Source organism: Frieseomelitta varia, unplaced genomic scaffold (assembly GCF_011392965.1).
Source record: "Frieseomelitta varia isolate USP_RPSP 00005682 unplaced genomic scaffold, Fvar_1.2 scaffold_66, whole genome shotgun sequence".
NCBI lineage: Eukaryota > Metazoa > Arthropoda > Insecta > Hymenoptera > Apidae > Frieseomelitta > Frieseomelitta varia.
This window is the reverse complement of record NW_025110434.1, coordinates 1-11,907: the sequence shown is the minus strand read 5'-3', so window position 1 is coordinate 11,907 and position 11,907 is coordinate 1. Positions and strand designations below refer to the sequence as shown.

At 28.9% G+C, this 11,907-nt stretch overlaps 1 long non-coding RNA gene across 4 annotated transcripts; it reads left to right on the top strand.

The window, feature by feature from the left end:
• Positions 1-7,104: 7,104 nt before the first annotated feature.
• Positions 7,105-10,273, top strand: LOC122535012. 4 transcript variants are annotated; one of them, XR_006308048.1, is made up of 4 exons: positions 7,105-7,313; positions 8,393-8,822; positions 8,891-9,133; positions 9,202-10,273. It is a non-coding gene; the product is annotated as an uncharacterized LOC122535012 (long non-coding RNA). The 4 variants fall into 4 exon arrangements; XR_006308047.1 differs by having other exon boundaries at positions 8,211-8,822; XR_006308046.1 differs by having other exon boundaries at positions 8,033-8,822.
• Positions 10,274-11,907: the final 1,634 nt, after the last annotated feature.

The window sequence follows — 11,907 nt, the reverse complement described above, 5'->3', positions numbered from 1 at the left end:
TTTTCACCTGAGAACTGCTGGAAGATACTTCTTTCTGGATGATTTTCCTGGGTAACGCTTCCTTCTTCATGGTGCTCCTTTCCGCCATGCTTAAAAATCGATCGTGAAGAAATATCGATTATTTCGATAATCGTAGTATATTCCATATTTCACCGTTGGGGCGCTGCAATCAGACGTTTCGCGCGAAATGATAAATTAAAGTAAAAAATAAAAAACTTGTCTAAATCAAATACACAAAATTCATGAAGAATTTTTAAAAAAGAACGAAAATATTCGTATACTTGATGAAAAGTTGTCAATACTTTAAACTGTTATAATTTCATGACAAAAAAATTAACTTGATTTTATTTTAAAGAGTGAACTTTAACAATCTTGAGTTTGTTTCGTTCAAAGATATTTATTTTTATACAATGCAGGAAGTATGTAAAAGTAAGAATATTTTTCTTCTCGAAAATTATAAAAATACAAACTTCTCGCTGAAGAGAAAATGTTTTTAAATCACTGAAAAGTTTTTGTCGTGATTGATTAATCATGATGTTAAACATTAAAATCTTTCTTTTGCAATGAGTCTTTAAAACTAGCTGTATGATTATTTTTTTATTATTTTAACGAACTTTAAACATTAGCGTTGAATGACAAAAATTGAGAAGAGTTTAACATTCCTTTGTTTAACCCTAATAAAATGACAAATTCATTTAATGTGAACAAAAATTGTACAACAGGTTTTACAAGATTATTGTAAAGGATAGACTCTAATTTTCAAGAGATCATGGTTTAATTTAAAAGAAAGAAAAAGAAAGAAAAAAAAGGAGTGGAAGAGTAAAAGTTGAAAATAATCTAGTAGCGGCTGAAAATGATGAAACTAAACGTTTTATATTCATATTAAAAAAATATAATTAATTTTAAACTATCGCACCAGTAATTTGCATTCTGCAAAGCATACGTTTCAAAGATAATACTATCGATGACGTCCATTTGATTCCAGTATTCAATGTAGTTTGCAAGAAACTGAAGATTACTTGAAAGGAGGTTCATCACATCTATCAAACGAAATTTGAAAATATTTATTAATACATATTTATTACATAGTTATATATAATACATATTATATATAAAAAATACATATTATAAATAATACATATTATATATAAAAAATACATATTATAAATAATACATATTATATATAAAAAAATATTTGTTAATACATACTTATTAATATATATTGCATAGAACGAAAGCCAAAGGTGTAAAACTCACGATACAATCACAAAAGTTTACAAATTATTTTTTTCGTCTGTGTCTATACCATATGTTGTTATACCGAAAATTATTAATTTAATTGAATATGAACGCTTTCTCATTTGCATGACTATTATTAAGAGACGACCAGCTTAATTTTTTATTTTTTTAATTTAAGACTATAATATAATTATTTTCATAAATTAGCATTATATGTCACAGACTTTATGTTACGAATACTTAAAACTAAAATAATAACTTTTCACTTTCTTATTAAATGTATCAACATTACCACGACATTGATCTTTCATTCTTTGAACTTGTAAACGGCTTTCTTCATTACCCATGTTATAAAACCTGAGTTCGTTCAAAACATCAATTCATTTTCAATTTGAGTTGCAGCATCCCTTTTTTCTCTAAAAAATAAACAATTCTTTTTAGACAAGTTCTGTTAGAGAAAAAAAATAAAATAAAATAAAAGAAATCCTTAAATTTGCTTGAATATTCTAGAATGACTACGCCAGCTTGTTAATTGATGGCCGATACACTACGAGCTTCTACTACACGTGCGGCAGGGTTGACAACTGCTTCGCGTTATGAACTAATGAAATGAGCGATTGTTTAAAACGGATACACTAGCCGAAATTGCCATTGAACGTCGGCAAATTGATCACGTCGGTAGTCGCGTTGCGTTGAAAGAAGTAGGAGACGCGCCATTATTCAAAGTCGCACCGGCGAGTGCCATTTAAATTCCTATGAGCGCGGGAAATGAAACTAAACAATCTTCGAAAGATTCGCGATCCTGTAAATGTATTCCCTCACTTGCGGTGCTTTGAACTTCATCGAATTTATCAAGCAGTGAGTGATTATATTTAATACGATTTTCGTACGCAAAGGGATTGGAATCGACTATGGCCGCATCGATGAATTTCTTAAACGGTTAGGTTCTAGCCTTGATGGAGCTCGGCTATTAACTGCCGGAGCAATGCAAATCAATTCACGTGGAGAATGGAAAGGTTTATAATGATGCAACCACCTCCTCTCAACTTCTTTCGTAGTCCATTTTGGGCTTTTCTTCTTGGTGCAAATAGTATCTAATTTAATAGTTGGAAATTTTACTCCTGTTCTTCCAGATTTTACCTATTCTACTCGCTTGACTGCCCGGGAACCTATTTTGTATAACTTGGCTAATTCGTCCTAACTAATCACATTTGCCGATCGTTCCATACGTTTCTTTATGTTTTATGTTGAAAGTGTTTCCAATATCAACAAACCGGCTCGCGACCGTCCCGGTATATACGAATAGGCAAAAACATGTATTACCGCGGCCGGTGTTTGTGAATCCTTGACATGTGGCGTTTTTGTACTTAAATTGTCAAAAAACTATTGTCGAGCTCAGGACTTCTCAAACTTTTTTTATTTGGTGATCTTTTTATCACATATCATGAACAACTGTACATACACACCTTTGAAAGGATGTTTCAAAGAAAGGGATAAATTTCCTTGGAAATATAATATTTTAAAATGTAAAAATTAAAAAAAAATATAATTATACTCACAAAACTGTGAATCATTTTCAAGATACAGACATTGTAGATTCAACATACATTCAAACTATTGAATCGCCGCGGCGGATTTCACGAGCTGGTTAAATTAAAAATAGGAATTAAAGAAACTTCTTGATTTGTATTGTCTCCAGAAACAATACGAGTTTTTAATAATTCTATGCGTTCTAATTGATTAATACGATCTTCTTCTTGCAACTTAGATTCCATTTTTTCAACTTTTGCGGATCGATTTTCATTCTTTGTTCCCTGAAATAACAAGTCCATGCAATTACAATTCCGAGTAAAATGAGAAACATTAAAAATTCATTATTAATAATTCAAGAAACCTGTAATTCTTCTTCAACTATAGCTATTTGGTTTGCATAGCTTTTCAAAAATGCTGCATTAGATATTACTTCATTAATTTGCGATTTGTTTTATCGATGCTTTAATCACCGCCTTTAGATAATCTACGGAAGGACCAACCGTTCTTTGAATGTGATTGGCTCTATCAAACTAGCCAGTTTTAACAAAATAGCCTCGCGGGCAGACAAACGGCAGAATCTCTAAAGTTTTCACCACATGCAGACGTTACAAATTTCATCGCGCGAAGAATCGTATAGAATCTTTCCATTTATTGAATGCGAAGTAAAGTATTCCTGCTTATAGGCAATAATATATATAAGTACAATTATCACTCTCGGTTAGACAATTTACATTCTACTGCTGTAAAATTAAATCACTTTGAACCCAGAAGCCAAATTCGACAGTACGGCTAGTACAGTTACGAGTAAGTCGCAACATATACATTAGATTTTAGCATTTCTACAATATATCAATTGATTTTGTCTTTAAATGATAGCTCAATCATCTCGAACGTTGCACAGACATTTCTATTTTAACAAATATTTCTAATTCAGTCTCTTATTATATAAAGAATGATGGAATGGTTGATATTTCATAAGAAAAAGTCCAGAGATATTAGATCTGGAGATCTTGGACAGTAAAGTATTCTACTTTTTTTTTCCTATCTTTTCAGAAACATGCTGTCTAATATTTGTTCGAACTCGACAGTCATGGATAAGAACATCCTGATAATATGAAGAAATTAGAGATATCTGCCTAGAAATTAGTCTTGTTACAAGATATCCATCATAAAATGTTGCCTCTCAACAAGACAGGTTCTATTTGACATTTCTTTTTTTTTTTTTTTGGAATAATCAATTATTTGGATAAATAATTAGATAATCGCGTGCAAAAGTTCAAATGAAAAATCATTATAATATTATCATATAATGATACACAATATCAACATGATACTGAATTAAGTAGAATAAATTTTCCCATGGATCTTTCGTTCTATTTTCCAGCTTTTTATTCGAATTTTTTGCTTCAAGCTTAAGAATTCTATGACTTTCGATCGAATTTCTTAAATGCACGCATTCATTGCAAGACGTTAATTTTAAATCACTAAATTTCTTGTTTAAACAAGTAATCGATTTTGTTCTGTTACTTTATTTGCCAATGTTTGACGAGTTTCTTCTTGTGATATTTCATTTTCAGTTTCATTCATCAACATCTCTACTATTATTAAATATTTTTGATGAATATAAAGTGATACATGATTTCTTATTTTGAGAACAATTAAAATCATCTATAGTATCTAAAAGATCGGTAGAAAATTTCGTAATTTCTTCGGATAGTATTGTTACTTTCATTTTTAATTCTACAATTTCTGCTTTTAAGACATTATTTTCTGTCTTTACATGTTCGACATCATTTTTAGCAAAATGTTCATTTGTTGATAAAGATTGTTCTATCTTACTTTTTAGTATATTACATTGCTCCTTCAACATTTCGTTTCCTTCTATTTTCTCTATTAAGTTTGTAGAAAGTTCATTATTTTTAACTAGCAAATACTTATTAGTTTCTTCAATATCAGCTATCTTCTTCTTGTAAATACAATCGTGATCATATAAAAGTGACTTATTTTCTTTGATGCTTTCAAGTTCTTTGTTTTTCTTTGTAATGAAAGTTGATAATTCAATATTCTCTGTTATTAATTTATCAATTTTATTTTAATATGATTGTAATAACATTACATACTATTGACATCTTAGATAGATTCTAATTGATTATGCAAAGCTGCTAAATCTTTCTAAAGTTGACTTGTGTTGTTGAATATGTTGTTCTTCCCTCAAAAAATGTAAATTGCATAAAAATGAATTTATAATTTTAAAAAAATAAGAGTTAATATATCGAGAAAATCATTGCTCTATACAAGTATTTGTAAATTTATTTATAAACCTCTATACAGCCACAATTGACTTGACATATTAACGGCTTTTCTAAAATTATAAATTTGTTTATATGTAATTTATGTTTTTAGGAAGAATAACAAATTGAATAAGTCAACTTCAGAATGCTATACACCAGAATATATTTTATATTAACTGTTTTCTAAAGTTATAAATTCACAAAGTTCTACAAATTCTGTTGTTAAGTTAGATATACTGTCATAAAACAGTTTGGTGTAAAAGATTTAATGACAGTTATGGACAAAATAAATTAAAATTATATTGTACAATTTTATAATTTATACCTATTTTAGTCTTCACCACTTACCTCACAGTTTGGATAAAAATGTTACATTTTTTTGGCATTTCATCAAAACTGTTAATATTGCATACATTATCAACAACTCAATTTCTATGTTTTGTTACAAATACTTCATCACATATTCTCTACTTATATTCTCTCTAAATTCACAATCTCTTTCACTTTTATATAATTCTAACTTAAAATCAGTAAAAGCTACTTGGAATGCTAAAAATGAAAAATAATATTATGTTCGTTAACCAATTACCCACTGTAATACTTTTTTTTTGTGGCTTTTCAAATGATACTTCTTTTATCGTTGGCAAATCAGATTTAGGCTGATCTTGTCGGTAAATGTTAGTTAAATAGTTTATGACCACTCCATGTTTGTTTATAAATTTGCATTTATGTAGATAATGACATGCTTTTATTTTAGGTTCAGGAATTATGTAGTTAAATGAATTCCAGGACGGTCATAAATATCTTAATTTTCATGAAAGTAAATTAATAAGATTACTTAAAAATTCATTCAGTGTAATTCCTGTTTGTTTTCAAAACCAGCAAGATCTACTAAATTCAGTTGTAATAACACTATCTGACTCTCTTTCAGCTTCTCTACTTTCAATTGTGTAAATAGAAAATTTATGTTAAAATATTACATCTAATCAGAGTATTTTAACATAAATTTAACAGAGTAGATATATGTAGTAACATACAATTCCAAATATAGTATAATTTCTACTACTGCATTCATCCATACTAGTTTCTACTATTCTTTTATTTTTATCTCCTTTTTTCATTATAAGCAGAACATTTTCAGGACTATTTATAATTTTCTCCTTATACTGCAAAATTATCTGCCCACTACTATATCTTTTCTATCTTCAGATCAATCTCATTGTTATTCAAAAGGTCATTCACTTTTTCATTATAAATTTTTAAATAGGATATTCTATAAAAGATATGATTATAACGAATGTAAATATATACAACTTCCATAAAAATTCACGTTCGTTAGTGTCAATTAAGCATCAAAGAGTTCTTCTGCATTATTTATCATAGTATATGTTTCACTAGAATTTGTTTGACCATAGATAAACATTGTCCCATTAAAACCATTTATAATATCATTAATAACTGGTTTCACAATTTCAAATACATGCAAATTAAATGCATTCATATCCAAAATATGAATCTGTAAACATGTTCAAAATATTCAAAATATTAACAATTACAAATAAACTTCGCTGTATAGTGAATGTAGCAAGCAACACGTATATATCAAAATAAAATCTCCACACTTCTTTACCTCTTCATTTGTAGAAACAATGGAATTATCTTGAACAATCCATTGTATCCATTGTATCATATGTATAAATTATTATTTTTAATACTTGATTAAAGACTTTACTTTAATCTCACTTTGATTATCTTTATACATTTGACATTTTTACTAATTGTTTATCTCAAATTATTAAATTATTAATCATTAGCTTATTTTTAGATTAATATTTACTTTATTTCTTTCACTCATGTTACATGTCTCTACATTTCTAAACCATAACATTTGAAAAAATGACTCCTTTAGTGTTCGTTTGAATTTAAATTTTCTGCAATCTCATTGGTTTATTAAAGCATGGAATTGCTAATAATAAGATAGGTGACTAGATATAAATAAAAATCTCTTTACGTTCTCCACGTGATCCTTCATAGAATATATAACACTTCTGGAAGCGTAGCAAAGGAGATATCTGCTCAGTTTACAACAAGAGTGCAAAAACTGTGCGAAGACATTTTCTCAGGTTTAAATTTGCATCCTGGAACCGATGGCGTTGTTCGAATATTGTCGATCTAGACCAGAGAGTCCTTGTCCGTACTTTCTTGATTTGAAGATCTATAAATTAGATTCTTGATCTAAAGACTTATAGAGTATGTCTTTAAGCTTGCTTGTTTTTTGATTATTATAGCTTAAATATGAATGGTTCATTATGTTAATTATCAAATTATTGACTTGTTGATTAGTTTTAAGATTTTATTTTGAACTTATGGAAGATTTTAAATGAGGGAAGTTAGATTTATTTGGAGTAACCCCATTGTTTCTCTTTAGGGTTGGTTTTCTTTCACTGGGTTGTTTTCCCCTATCAATTTGTAATTTGTGGTTTTTCAGAAATTTTTACTTTCATAGGCCATTATTTCGTTGATTTATTTGTTGTGTGTAGTATTTGTATATAGAAATAATGCTCATATTCTTGAGAAAATGTATATGATGGTATTTCGCACCTATATTCTTTAGTTATTTAAGGTCATAGCTAGCACACAGTGTGACAGCAGTGTCTTGTGCTTTTGCTTTTGGTTGTGTGGCCGTATCTATAGCAGTTTTTGCATGTAACGGAATTGATATGAACATGAGGCTTTATGTTTTAAAGACTGAAGATTTTAAAATATTCTATAGTAACGTATTTCTTTCAAAAGTAAGAGTATAGTTTCACTGTGGACCCTCATTAATTTTACCTTCCATCTTATTACCTTCAGCGGTTTGAATCTTTTTATTTATTCTATTGGTATTCAAAATTTTGCGAAAAGATAGATTCATTAATGATTTTTGTCACATCTATGTTAATTCTGTCTTCCATATCTTGTTTGTTTAGTTCTCCTAAGTTAACAAACACATTTGCATGGTCCTTGTTTAAAAATATTATCTTTGATAGCCAAAAGACCTGGATTTCATGTCTATAACACTAATTTTGAGTGAACTTATTATTTACATCAATATTAGGTTTTTCTTTTTGTGTTTGTTTTTTATTTTGACTCCTACTGTTGAAATAGGAAAGATGAAGATAGAAAAACAATTAGGTCACATAATCTCAAAGACAAATGTGGCCCAGAATTATAACATAACAATTAAATGACACATATGAGTCAGACCATTTTCTAATAAACTACGCTATAGACATAAAAAAATATGTCTATCATAAGAAATCGAACAAACTTTCTTTTATCAAAACTAGATGGAAGGGATACAAAGATAGAATTGGACTTTCTTTATTACACATATTTCATCAGCTATGAATTCAGTACTCTCTGACCAGTATGCAAATAAATAATTTATATGCAACACATTAATTTTATGGAAGTAATGAGAGAAACTATAACAGAAAAAAAAAACCAATAAAAATAATCCAGTATGATGGTGAGATGAATACAATCAGGCAGTGAGGAAGAACTTCTTAAAAAAAAAAGAAATGGCTACATATTCTATATATGGAAAATTGGGTTCTTCTGGAATACACTAAAAAATTTCAAATCAAAATGGATGAAAGCAAAAAAAGAATTTAGCAGTAGTTTTTTTTCTTGAAGAGAGCTAGTAGAAAGCACTGAATGGAATCTACCTGCCATGGCAGATGGTTTCAGATCCATCACCAACAAACTCTTCAACAGGTAATTTATTTCTTATACAGGTTACTTATTTCTAGATCAACCCTTTAACTATACTGAATTTTTTGCAGCTTTGGAGAAATGTAAATCATTCTCAGTTCCAGGACTATAGACACAGTATAGACTATAAAATGATAAAAACATTATCAGATAAATGCAAATTGCTTCTACTGGACATTTTCAATGAACTGTATCAATCTCAAGTTATACTGGAAGCAAATCTTTTTGCCTAGGCAAAATAGCAACACCCTATTATCAATAACAATTTTCTCCTGTATATGCAAACTAAAAGACATAAACAGTCGACTTCTATGGTGAGTTGAATGCAATGGCATTCTTTCAAATTATCAATCAGACTTCAGAAAAGACCACTTTTGTTTAGATAACATCGGAATATCACTCACCACAGCAAATAAGAGTTCTATACTAACAGTATACAGCAACAGTATGTCTGGATATTAATAGCGTCTTTGACAACGTGCAAAGGCAAATTCTCTTACAAATGCTCCTCCATCTTCGAATAAAAGGCCAACTTACACACTTCATTTCCTGTTGGATGTATTGAAGACAAGTACAATTTATAGGTAGTAATAATCTGTAGAAAAACCTACCAAAACTGTATCATTCACAAAGATCTTCCACAGGGAGAGGTGCTATATGTCCTCTGCTCTGTAGAGATGTGTAAATACGTGCACAGTACATGTGTATCATCTACAACCTACAGATGATCTTGTAGTCACTTAATGTGCGGATGATACACTCTAATAACTAAAAATACAAATCGACGAGAAGACAAAACTTTACTTATTAGAGCAATTAAAATAATTCAAACAAATCTTCAAGCAATTAACCTGAAACTAATACGGAGAAAACCGAATTAATATGGTTTGGAAATTCTTCTCGGGTGCCACTCAGAACAAATATATAAATGGATAACATTACAATTTACAGCAAACCAGCAGTTAAATTTCTGGGAGCTTATATAGATAGCAGACTGAATTTCAAAACTCATATAGAATATGAGTATATATGAATATACAACAATACAATAAACTTGATATAAAATTTTTACGTGGTGAAGCTATTATTCAAATAATAGGATAACTACCATATTAAGACCAATCAAGAAGTCAACCCAGTTAAGAAAGTCCCAAATAAAATTATCATTCGCAATCAAGGAATTCTTAAAAGATCCGCAAATCAAGCTGCTCAAAATCATAACGTTTCCTAAAAATTAATAACATCAAAATTTAAAAGGCAACAGGAACGAAGAAATCTAATTGTAAGAATTGGTTACTGAGTTGTGATCCTCAATATATCAAATTATTTTTTGTACCAAGTTATTCTTCTTTTGTATACATATAAGTTATACAGTATGTAAGAATAAAACCAAGGCTAGATTTCAAGTTAATCAATAAAAAAAAAAGATAAATTTTTATTTGCAAAAAACCTAATTTATTGAACTGTGAACTTTCGTAATTGCATCTTCTTAATCAGGCTTCCTTTCCTTTATCCAATTTGAAGAGTAAAATGCAGAAACACAGACATGGTGTATAAATAGACCTACATACAAAGTATTTTTCATGTCCCACGATTTCTAAGTCCTAAGAACCCCTTACTATTTTCGTATCATGTACTGATTTAGGCAGATTTTGCACAGCTATTAGTAATGAGAATTAAAATAAGAAAATATGAACAGTGTTGTCACATTCTGCTCTTAGAATTATTTATTGGATTGAATATAGTGATACATTAATAAGTAATATAACGATTTGGAACAGAGATTGATGGAAATTGGAACTAAAAATTTATTATATATTTGATTATTTAAATGTATTTAAAAATATTAAAAAAAACTAATTGAAATGAATTTTTATTTTATTTGAACGAATCAAATAAATGTTTCTACAAATATTTTTATTCTTTTCCCCGAGTTAACGTTTAGTGCGAAACGTACGCATATTGAGTTAAAGACTACAGCGCCAATGGTGAAATATGCAATATACTTTCTATGATTGTTGAACATAATCGATATTTCTCATGATTGATTTTTAAGTAGGAAGCATGCCTAAAAAAAGCATATTTTATTTGTAAAGAAGAAAGTATTATCCAGAAGTTCTCAGGTAAAAATTTAAATCAATGTGTTAGATTTGTTTCTGTTGTGAATTTTTAAAATAAAACTTGCATTTTTATTTTGAATTCGATATGTACCAGAATTCAGTTCTGACCAGTATAATTGTTTTGACATTGTAACGCTGATTAATTTACAATTAGGCAATATTCTTGCACACTTAGTAGGTAGTAAATCATCTTTTTTACTTTTACCGGTTCTCGATTCGTAGGAAAACCTCTAGGGATAACTGCAGATTAAATATCTTGGCAGAGAGATTTGAAATTGAATTTTAACACTTAGTAGAAGATTATACATTGACGGACGAATATAATTACATACTGAATTAAAAATTGTCGATTTTTAACCAGTCATTACTTTATGAAAGAAAATATAAAAAAATTGTTCACTTTTATATTTGCTGCATGATGTAAAAATAAATATCTTCGAAAGAAATAAACTCAGGATTATTAAAATAGAGATTTTGCGCTTTTAAATAAAATCAAGTTCATGATCCTACAATTTTTTTTGTCACGAAATTATAACGGTTTAAAGTATTGACAATTTTTCATCAAGTGTACGAATATTTTCTTTCTTTTTCAAAAATTTCTCATGAATTTTGTGTATTTGATTTTGACTAGTTTTCTATTTTTTATTTTAAATTATCATTTCGCGCGGAAACGCCCCAACGGTGAAACAATATACTATCTGCGATTATTGAAATAATCGATATTTCTCACGATCGATTTTTAGCGGGAAGCATGGCGGAAAGGAGCAAGCATCATCCGTAAAGAAGTAAGCGTTATTCAGAAAAGTTATCCAGAAAGAAGTATCTTCCAGCAGTTCTCAGGTAAAAATCAATCAGCTGTTAGATTTGTGTTTGTATTGTGAATTTTTGTGGGAATATCCACTTTTAGCTTCAACTCAAGGTAAGATTTAACCAAATAATTATTACATATAATTTACAACAATTATAGT